The 11005-nt window shown below is 45.2% G+C and overlaps 1 protein-coding gene and 1 long non-coding RNA gene across 8 annotated transcripts in view; one reads left to right on the top strand and one right to left on the bottom strand.

Moving 5' to 3' along the window:
- Nucleotides 1-637: 637 nt before the first annotated feature.
- AKAP13 (A-kinase anchoring protein 13) overlaps nt 638-11005 on the top strand; it is a 243912-nt gene continuing 233544 nt past the window's right edge. For 5 of the 7 annotated variants that reach the window (XM_053365801.1, XM_053365806.1, XM_053365804.1 and 2 more), the window contains exon 1: nt 639-849. The gene's annotated coding sequence lies outside the window, so the exon portion shown is untranslated. Of the gene's footprint in view, nt 850-11005 lie in introns of all 7 variants that reach the window. The other 2 variants (XM_053365802.1, XM_053365807.1) reach the window with 2 other exon arrangements.
- LOC128402046 (uncharacterized) lies at nt 5856-7619 on the bottom strand. The gene is made up of 2 exons (XR_008327592.1): nt 6680-7619; nt 5856-6274 (listed from the first exon to the last, which is right to left on the bottom strand). It is a non-coding gene; the product is annotated as an uncharacterized LOC128402046 (long non-coding RNA).

Raw genomic sequence — 11005 nt, 5'->3', positions numbered from 1 at the left:
TGCAAGAGTTTCCTCTCCCTGCAATAGAACCACAATTCCCTTAGACCCTTGAAACTGGGTTCGAAAGTGGTTTAACCTTGCAGTGTAGACATGCCCTATGGTGCAACGCAAAACACTTTGTTTATAGGAAGAACAGTGGCGGAGAACGTCAGTCCCAGGGGCTAAATGCGGCCCTTCAGGCCCCTGGCCCTTGGGACTTTCTGCAGGCTATACCTCCTCCTTAGCCACCCTGCTCACTGACAGTTTTGCACCTTCTTCGAGTGCTTTGAACCCTGATAATTTCTCTTGTGTGCCTGGGATGGAGGCTAGAGAAGAGCGCAAATGGAAAGTAGCCCATGGTCCATAGACAAAATTTGCATTAATTGCCTGTCCACTTTTGTCTTTGGCCTTGTCCACTACACTGGCATGTGGCCCTCGAATGGTTGTCCAGAGGGGAACGTGGCCCCCCTTTGGGCCGGAAAAAGATTCCCCACTTCTGCTTTAGGGGGACCTGTGTTTTGAGCTCACTGTCCAATAGGTGGCGGTCATGGAACCGATTTGAGTTCCATGCAACGGGAAGAATAGCTTTTCTCCAATGTCCTCTTTCAAAGGCTGTGCTTTCCACGCAGGCGCACGGCGTTGGAGAGCAGCCAGCCAGCCTGCCTGCCTGCCTGCCTGCTTGCTCGTTGCGGGAGGGGGCAGCCCAGAGCGCTCGGGTCCCGGACAGAGCCACAGCCACCACGCAGCAGCAGCGGGCGGTGTGTGAGCGGCCATTTCCCCCCGCGGCTGCCCATCGTGGATGCTTGGAGTGCCCCCCAATTCTCTTCCTGCGGCCGAAGAGGGAAACTTCCTCGGCGGGCGAGTCTCGTGGTGAGCGGATAAACTTTCCTCCTTCTTGTTTGTTCTTCGCCTTGGTGGTTTGGGGAGCCCGCGATGCAGCGGCTGTACAGGATCGGGGATCGCGATCCTCCTCTGCGCTTTTAAAAAAACTGTTGTAGGGGGAAAGTGTGCCCATTCAACCTTGGCCAGGCCGAGCTTTTTCCTTGCGGTTGGGGGTTTAGGATCGGGCGCGCAGGGTGGCAAGGCTGGCGGCGCGCGCGCCTCCTTGGGAGTAAGTCCCATGGAACTTGTCTCGCGGTGGTTTTTAATCTGAGTCAGTGATCGGTGCGCTTCCACGTGCGAATAATGGCAACAGGTTCCTTTGCTCGTCGGCCGGCTGTTGCAGGGAAAGCGCGCGCGCGCGGGGGGGTCCTCCATATTCCGCCTTCCGTGAAGCAAGCCTCTTCTCCCCCCGCCCCGGCCGCTTTGTGGGTGTGTTAGCAAAGATGGGATCGAGAAAGGGGGTAGATGCCACTTTAAAGGGTGATATTGGGAGAGGTGGTGGGGTGGTAAGTTTTGTCTTTTTAAAAGCATTTCTAAAGTCTGACATTTTACAGATGGCCTCTGGGTGGCGGGGGGCTGATCATGGATCCCCTGCAAAGATTTGGGGGTGGGTAGAAAGGAGGAGGGAGCAGGGAGGGGGGCGTCTCTGCTTGCGGGAAGGGGGGGCCTTGCTGCTCTTCCTCTAAGGGGAGGGGGCTTGCTTGGCGGGTGTGTGTGTTGATTCCCCCTTGCAAAAGCCCCCCTTTCCAGCTCCCTTTTACGCTGTCTACTTCGAAGGGAGCGCCCCCTCCTCAATTTAAACGTGGCTTTATTCCAGACCAGGCAAAGTTGCAAATCTTAGAGGGGAGGGGGGCGCTTGGGGGAGGTCGGTGTGAAGTTTTGCAAAAGGCGCCGGAGGAGGAGGAGAAGACTCATTTTCTCCCCAACTCTTTTAAATTGTTTAGCAATGCGGGTGGGGGATTCTTCCTCCACCCCCCCCCCAAAACAACTTCCTTCTCTTTCTGCACATTCTTCAGTATTTGAGAATGTTGTAGGGCGGAGAGAATGGGACTTTTAACTGCATGGAAGCTGGTTTTTTCTTTTCTTCCAAAGTTCCTCCCGGGTTGCGTGTGGTGGTCTAATCTCTGGCATTTTGGGTGATCTGACTTGGTAGAGGCCAGGAACGGGATGTGATCTGTGCTATGCCTATGAGGGCCTCCGACTGCCGCTATGTCTGCCGGCCTTTTGCGCTTTTGGAGACATACTGTGCGTGAGCCTGTTGAATTCCACTGTGCCCCTGTATGGTTTTTTTTTTTGGGGGGGGTTAGGCTGTTGCACACACGAGGCATTTAAACCCCATTCTCACCCCCGCCTTGCAGAACCCGGGGGATGTATAGTTTCTCAAGGGGTGCTGCGAATTCTAGCCCTGGGAGGGGTAAACTACAGTTCCCATGATTTTCTGCAGAGAGAGGCTGTGCTTTAAAGGCATGGTGTGCACGCAAAAACAGGAATCTCTTGGGAGATTTAAGTGCTGTGGGTTGGGGGGAGGTCCTGGATGTCTGAAGGCCCCCCTCCTCTCCCTCCCAGCTCAGTTTTTCTCTCTCCCCCCCCCACTTCCAATTGTGTCCTGTAAAGTCATTGTGTTCCTTCTCTCCTCTTCACCCCTCCCCTTCCAAATGTTTTTCTGTCTAATAGGCTGGTGTTTTGTAACATCTGGGCCTTAAAACGGAGCTTCATTTCAGCAGGCAACACTGTAATTTCTCAAGTAGTACTTTAAAATTTTGAAAGCGTGATTGAGATAAACTTAAAAACACACACACAAAACCCAATGCCATTTTTTTTTGGGGGGGGGGGAGGGAGGCGGTTACAAAGAACTAATTGTGGTGAGGTTTCCATTCCTCCTCCACCTTCCTTGCAACTTTTCACTAATATGAAGTCTGTTTTTTTAATACTGTACCCTCGCCCCCAATTCTGGTTTGGGATTGTGATCCGTTCCTGCATATGCAGGCTAATTTGCAAGTTTTCTTTCTAGAGTTCTTATTGAAGGCCATTGGTTATAGCGCACACATACTCTCTCTTACCATTATTCTGTTTTTCATTAATGTACGTACAGTACCATTGAGACTCTGGGTAGTTTCTAAGCAGTTTGCAAAAACATGAAAAGGAACTGCAAAGCATTGGTAAAAATCCCAAATTGTTACAAAGCACATCTAAATTTGAAATACACAGCAAAGCAACCCCATTAAAATATAAACCACCATAATTAAAAATGATTTTAATTTTGATCCACTTGATATTCTGGTTAAGAGGAAGGGGAAGGTCTGGTGGAGAGTTGCTTTATTAAATGCGTACAGCATAAAGTTTTTTGGGAAAACTTCTTGAGCAGAAAGTACATGCATCCCATTTAGTGGATGAATAGCTGGCGGAAAGGTTTAATAGGAAATTACTGAATACTGTGCAGTACATTTCATTGGTCTGCTATGAGCTTGTTCATTCAGCATTCGTTCTGTTTTGTTTGCTCAAAGCTCACATGGTGGTTGGATTATGTCCAGTCTTTATTGAGCATTTGTTCTGATTTGTTTATGGGCTGTATGACAATGAGCATATATACTGATACTTCTGTTCATAAGTTCTCTGTTGAGCATGTATTTGTTCATTCACCCCACACTTTAAATGCCTTTTCTCCATCACTTTCCAAGCCACAAAAAGTTTGGTTTTTAAAAGTGGATTTGTTGTGCTGGGGCAACAGTAATTCTACAGTCCACTTTATTTGTGCAAATGTACGTTGACAGTCTGTGTCTAAATCTCTCCCTCAAAATATTGACAATCTGGAGACGCTGAGAGTACGCCTTGATGGAATACTGAAATTATTTACAGTACATTCAAGGGTTTTTCTGTAATAACAATGTTTTATGCGCTCTGTTTTCTTCCTACCTTCTCTACCGGTTATTGACACGCACACATATATAATATAATTCAGGACATGTCCAGAGTCCAATTTACAGCTATCTTGCGTATTTTCCTTTCACTTCTGCTAGATTTTCCTTTATCTTCCTAAAGCTTTTGTGTGTTTGTCAGTGAATCCATGTTTTTATTTGTATAAACAGAAGTTTGCTTTGATTTTTAAAACAAAAAAATCGCACATTATTTTTATTATTATTAATACTTGAGTCTGGAGCCGCCCTGCCTATGAGGCGGAATGAGGTGGCTGCCTCAGGCGGCACTTTCCCAGGAGGCAGCGTCCAATTCCACCACCCAGCTTTGCTGCCAGTCTCCCCAGCATCTTGGGGCAGAGAGGGACTGGGTGGCAAAGTTCTGCAGAACTCCTCCCCTCCTGCTGATTTGAGAAGAGGGCAGGTGTTCCGCCACCCAGCTTTGCTGCGGGTTTGATGGGGGAGATCTTTCCCTCCTGCCCGACCTTGCGGTGGGGCCTTGCATTCTGAGTCAGCCAGATTTGGCCAGGATGGTGGCTCTCTCCAGTGCCTGATCTCTAGTTTAGCCTCTTGAAGCTGTTTTGCAGACTTAACTATGTGAAGTTGAAGGAATGGGTGGGGCGCTTCTAGTAGTTCATGTTGTTGTCCTAATGTGCGTGGGAGATTTTAATCTTGCAGCATAATCGGTACATGTTTTCCCCCCAGTCTGTGCAAAGTGGATGTATGTATGTATGTTTATTTATTTACCCTTTATTAAAAAGGAACGCTCCGCCCTCCCCAGTGAAGAGCCTGGGTTAGAGGTGTATGAAATGTGCCTCTAAAATCTCAGCTTCTATTCTAGGTTTTCTACTTCCGTTCTACAAAGTGAGCGCCGCGAGGAAGGCTGTGTACACACTATATCTTTATAGCACATTTGAAGCACATTCTTCCTCAAAGAATTTGGGTTACTGTAGTTGAGGGTTTTGAGCTAGTTGAGATTCCTGCATTGCAGGGGGGGTGGGATCGATGACGCTTGAGTCCCTTCCGACTCTATTGTTACTGAGAATTGAAACTATGAAGGGAAGAACTACAGTGCCCAGAATTCATTGAGGGAAAGAATGTGTTTTGAAGTATAATGGGTACACAGCCAAAGACTTTGGCCTCGTTTGCCAGAGGTGGGGAACCTTTTTCATCCCGGGGGCTGGATTCCCTTCTGGCCAACCACCTGGGGGCCACATGCCGGGGTGGGTGGGGGCCAGAGGCATAAATGAACATGAATTTTACCTTCGTACAGTAGGTTAGTTTCGTGTACCCGTCTCTATCCTCCATTGATGCAAGCAATGCATCAGAAAGGACACTTTGTTGGGAGCAACAATTTGGAGGTATTTCCTCGTTGCCCGAAGGTGGGTTTGTGGTTTGTCCCCTTCTATAAAAATCACAAGCTGCAGCCAAGTTTGGTTTTAGGATTGCCACTTACGGTTCATTGTGTGTGGGGAACAAACCATGAATTTCGAGGAGACATGCGGGATTACTAAGAGCATTTGTTACCTCTCTCCTCAGCCGAAAAGGCTCCCAGAGTGTGGCTTGCTCACAGTCAATTAAAACATGGTTGTCCCACCCACAGGCTTACATACAATCTAAAAAACAACAACACTGTGGCACACAAGGTGAAATAGAAGGAAGGGGGAAATCAAATTCGGACACCAGTTTCTAATTGGTTATAATGACCAGCTGACACAGCTCAAGGGTAGGAGGTGACTGTTGGAGCTGGCCTTTTCTGATGGAGTGAGAGCTCTGCTTCCCATCTCTCCCACTAAGGCTGTCTGATGAAATGGCTGCTCCCAGATGACAGGGGAAGGAGAGCAGTTGCTCCCAGTGTGTGGTGGCGAGGAGCCAGTTTTTGAGCCAAATGCACCAGCAGGCTGCCCATTTGCTTTAAGCACAACTGTGGCTTATTTAATGTGACTTCCAATACAGCCATTTTGATGCAGTAGTAGGACTTGGGGGTGGGTATATGACTTACAAAGCACTCCACCAGAGCCAAGTAAAAACCCTTCCTTGGTTTTTTTTTAAGTGTTAGTGCCATTTTAATTTTTTTTAAAAAAAAGCTTATGTGTCATTCCCATTCATTTCAGTATGGGAAGTGGTGGATAACGTCCTGTGAGTCAACGTTTGTCTCCCTCTCTGTGACTCCGAACAGCGACCCAAAATTTGCCACTTGAGACGGACACATCATCTAGATGCCTTGAGGCAGAACCGCCTCAGTTTCCATGAATTAGTGTTGAGAGAATTTCTTTTTTTATTTTTCTGCTTTCTCCACCCTGATGAAGGCATTTATAGACCCCCGTACATAACGAATCACATTATTGATATGCGATTGTGATCCTTGTGGTCCCTGCAGATGATTGGTATTAGATGCTACGGAGGAAGGTAGAATGACTGCATGTTGCTCCACTCCCGGTCGTTAATACTTCATTCCTTTTCGAATATTCCAGATGATAATTTTGAGAGGAGGTGAACTACTGGGAAAACAAATTAAAAAATTAATTTAATTTAAATATTTCTGCCTTGTCCTGTATTGCTAGACCATGGGATGGGTTCATAAAAGCAGTGCATGTTAATATAACTTGATGTGAAAACTGAACCTGTCAGCAATAAAAGAAGTCCAAAGGCAAATCATAATATTAACTGTATCATTGGCCTATCTGAAATACCTCCATAAACAACCAGGGTTTTGATGCAAAAAAGGAAGCCTCTATGATCAGGTCAGGCCTCCTCTTTTTCCCTAGAGTAGGATATAAATGCCACCCCCTTTTTATCGCCACAACAATCCTGTGAGGTAGGTTTGACTGATTTCTCACAATGTAACATCTTGATCTTCAGGAATTATAGAGATTTGAACTAGGCCGCATCCTCACAATGCATACGCCATATGCTCCTTAGCATGGTTTGAGTCAATTCCTCTTCCCAGGGAACCTTGGAAATTGTAACTCTGTGAGGGGATTAGGGGGTTCCTAGCAATTCCCAGCCAACAAACTACAGCGCCCAGAATTCTTTGAGGAAATGACTGTTTAAGTGGTATAATAGTGCTTTAAATGTATGATGCAGATGTGATACCAGCCTAAGTCCAATGTCTTCTCCACTACAGGTGCATTTTTCAGGCATTGGGAGTCTTGCATTCATTTTCCTGGTTGTAACGCTAGCGCTTCTTTCCTTTTACACTACATTGCCTGTTGTTTTAAGGAACTGTGGCTTTTGATACATATAATGCTATGTTGCGCTAAATTTCATTCACACCAATGGTGTGTCATTGGACATGGACTTTATAGGTGTGCATGTTTCTGTTCCCTCATGAAAACTGTGGGAAAACAACTGTACGCCAGAATACCACCCCAAATTTCATCACATTGTATCACCCATGAAAACCATGGGAAAGTTACAGCGTGGAAAACTCCTGCGATATTCCAGGTTAGGAAGTTGCAATTGAGATTTTCCTGGAAGCAATTAACATGGAGATCAGCATTAAACTTCCCTTATATGTGACTCGATTTCCAGAAGTCGTTGTTGCATTGAGTGAAATCTGAAATAAAACATTAAAATCTATGGATATGGAAACGTTTGGGGATATGGAATAAAGTTGTGTTTGGATGCAGCCTCCATTATGCATTAGGATGGCTCTAGGAAGGGTGTCAACAAGATTCGGCACCTCTTTATCTAGAAGAAAAAGCCCTGCCTCCCTCAGAGGACACCAGGCTTGTATTCCACCAGTTACCCCCCAGCTGTCCTTGCATTCTCCTCCCAACCGTGGTCTCCAACCAAAAGCTGCAGCTAGGGCTTGGTATCTTAGCAACGGCCTTGCTCTTGAGTTTCTTTGGGCCAGGTGGCTGCAGCTGTCCCAGGCCTGGAACAGCTACTTCCTGTTACGCGCTCTAGTTTTGCAGCGAAGTATTGACAGCGGAATTTTAAGCATTGGGGTTTTGGCCAGAAGCAAACATTAAAAGGCGCAAGGAGATAGGATAATGATATATTAAGGGTGGAATAACAAAGAAAGTGAATAACGCAACAATAACAAAAATAATAGTGGGGAAAGAAGATCGCACATTGGTGAAGGGAAGTACTGGGCTGTGGGGGAGGGAGGTGAAGGGATTAATTGAAATTGTTAATGATTGGTATAGGATTTAAGAGTTTTAAATTTTTAGAAAGATTCTATAAAGAAAGCAGAAAGAAATATGAAGTAAAGGTATCAGAGAGGAGATCAGCGTAAATGAAAACATGAGACTTATGGTTTTGTTACATATGATTTTATTTTGGAGTTGTCTGCTTATTTTGGAGTTGTTTGTTGAAAAGAATGTATATTATGTGAATGAAATAATAAAGGATTTGAAAGGGGGGGGGAACATGGGATCTGTGGTGCTCTGAGCATCAAAAGGTACTCTGAGATTGCTTTTGTGGCGTCACCACACGTCCGCTCATTTATTGTGGCACTTATCTGAAGTCATTTTACTGTGGTTTCCTGGTAGCCTCCTTACAATCGTTTTCTAGCCCTTGGCATCTAAAATGTGAATCTGGGAGGTGGTTGTTTTTTAAAACATTGCCCATGTGAGGATCCCATGCTTGGGGTTGTTGGCACCTGTGTGTCAAAATGTTAGCAGGTGGCATTGCATATTTATGGATCCCTGATGTGCTGATCTTGAATGTGCAAGGTTTTTCCTAATTAACATTCCCAAGTGTTAAGAGAGAATAGATCTCAAGCCATGTTGCTCAGCTCTACTATGATAGCAAGTTGCCTGGCAATATGATTCAGGATTTTAAAAAGCACCTGGCTCCTAGCAGTTAATAGCAATGGTGGAACTATGTGTGATCAGAAACACTGCCTACCACATAAGAGTTAATAATTTAGTGTGGCAGTGCTCACACTTTGAAATGCCCTGCCTATTTACACAAGGCAGGCACCTTCACTGTATTATTTTGAGCACCTAAAAACCATTTTTGTTTAAGGCTATGTTGACCTGGTTTTTAGGTTATCGTCAATTTTAATTATTTTTTAATGTTCTAAATATTTGTTTTTAACTGTGTTCTGCTGAGAATTCCGTTCTATTCTTTTTTTTGTAAAATGCTTTGAGGCTTTTAAAAAACGATAAATGTTACAAAAAATGTAAGTTGCAAAGTGTTCCATTCTCAGAGTTGTTAAAGCAATTAGAGCTGACTTCAGGCTTGTGGGATCTACTTAGTTTGCTACTAGAAGCTCAAGATCTGCCAACCGTGGTCAGGTGCCAAAGCCCTCTAGAGACATTTCTTTAAAGCAGGGTTGGATGAACCCCAAGTCCAGGGGCCAAATGTGGCCCTCCAGACTTTTCTGTTTGACCCTTCGGACCCTCCCCATCTCACAGCCCCTCCCCAGCTTTAACCTCACTTGGGTGTGTACTCTACACATGAACAGACATTTGTGTGAAATACAGCTTGTATCTGTGTTCAGTGCAACATGTGAACAAGCCTACAACCTTTATCTTGGAGATCTGACCTGGGGTATTTGGGTTGGAACTTAGCAGCAGATTATAGTCTTCCAGGTCACTGATCACCTACGCTGAAAAATGAGAAAGCAGCACTCAATTAGCAACGGCTGTATCTTTCTCTCCTTCCTTACCTGATTTTATTTTGAAAAAGTGGCTGTAACCTTTGTCTTTTGGGTTACTGTTGGTTGTTCTAAATTCTTCTGTAGTTATATTTTCAGTCTCGGAGCAAAAGTTTTTAAAAAGAAGGAAGGAAGTAGATGATACTATAACCGGAAAAACATGTAACCTGGCTCAGAGTCACAGGTTATATGCAGGTAAAACAGTGCCAAGTATGGAACCTGATCTGCGTCCAGAACACTTAATAAATTGGTGGGGGGTAGAGTGTGAAAAATGGAGCAGGTTCAACTTTTGGCTTGATTTTCCCTCTTGCCAACTCTCCTTGTGCTTTAATTGGGCACTGCTAAGCCCAAAAACTCCTTCATGGATCACTGCCTTGTCGTGGCGAAGGGGCTTGAATACTTTGGCCACCTCATGAGAAGAGAAGACTCCCTGGAAAAGACCCTGATGTTGGGAAAGATTGAGGGCACAAGGAGAAGGGGATGACAGAGGACGAGATGATTGGACCGTGTTCTTGAAACTACCAACATGAGTTTGACCAATCTGGGGGTGGCAGTGGAAGACAGGAGTGCCTGGCGTGCTCTGGTCCATGGGGTCACGAAGAGTTGGACACGACTAAACAACTAAACAACAAGCCCAGAAAAGGAAAGGCAAAAACCATTTTGCAAAAGCAGATACCAGTTCCCACCCTTTGCCAGCCTGTGTTTTGAAAACGGTTATAAAGCTGTTTTAGCCTGATAACTTCAGCACTCTTAAGCACTTTTATCCAGCAGAGAAGGAACATGGGTGTAGCAGCTCTGCTGGGGTATGTATGTTTCAGCTCCGACTTCTGGTGAATTATTCAAGCCTGTTTTGTGATAAAAGTGAACCTTCTGTATTGGGGAACATTTTGTGTCCATGGAAAACTCTGATCTTCCAGGCTTCTTTACTGCGATAGATGCAAAAGTCTCCCTGTTGCAAAAGTTGAGTTTCATCAGATGAGGGGCATGGAGGAGTGGTGCAGCCTCGGGGCTAGTAGACATTTGCTTCTGTTGCTTGTCTGTGCGCATGTTCCTTCAGGGACACCCGCCCTTTATTGTTGTCATCTGCGTACTCAGATGTTAGTCATGTTATAGCTCGATGCACTTCAACTGTTCTGCATCCAAAACTGAACATCAGGCCAATGTGGGGACTTTAGTGTCCTGAAATAAATCTATCCCACTTACCGTATTTTTCGCTCTATAACACGCACCCGACCATAACACGCACGTAGTTTTTAGAGGAGGAAAATCCGTAGGCATGCCACCCGTAGGCATTCCCTCCATAACACGCACAGACATTTCCCCTTACTTTTTAGGAAGAAAAAAGTGAGTGTTATGGTGCAAAAAATACGGTAGTCATTCAGGGAGGTTCAATCTGCTTCCAGGGTCAAGTTTTTAAAATAACATAATACAGGTATGGGGGACCTGTTCCCCCCAGATGTTGTTAGACTGTAACTTCCATTGTCCCAACAACATCTGGATGGTCCACAGGTTCTCCACCTCTGTCTTAAAATATTTGTTTAAAAAAAACTCTAGTCGCTTTACTGAGTGAATATCTTTTCTTAGCTGTGTTCCTCATATGGAGTTAATCTTTAAGCTGCTT

The sequence above is a fragment of the Podarcis raffonei genome, chromosome 14 (assembly GCF_027172205.1).
Source record: "Podarcis raffonei isolate rPodRaf1 chromosome 14, rPodRaf1.pri, whole genome shotgun sequence".
NCBI classification, from domain to species: domain Eukaryota; kingdom Metazoa; phylum Chordata; class Lepidosauria; order Squamata; family Lacertidae; genus Podarcis; species Podarcis raffonei.
This window is presented reverse-complemented; position numbering and strand designations above follow the sequence as displayed.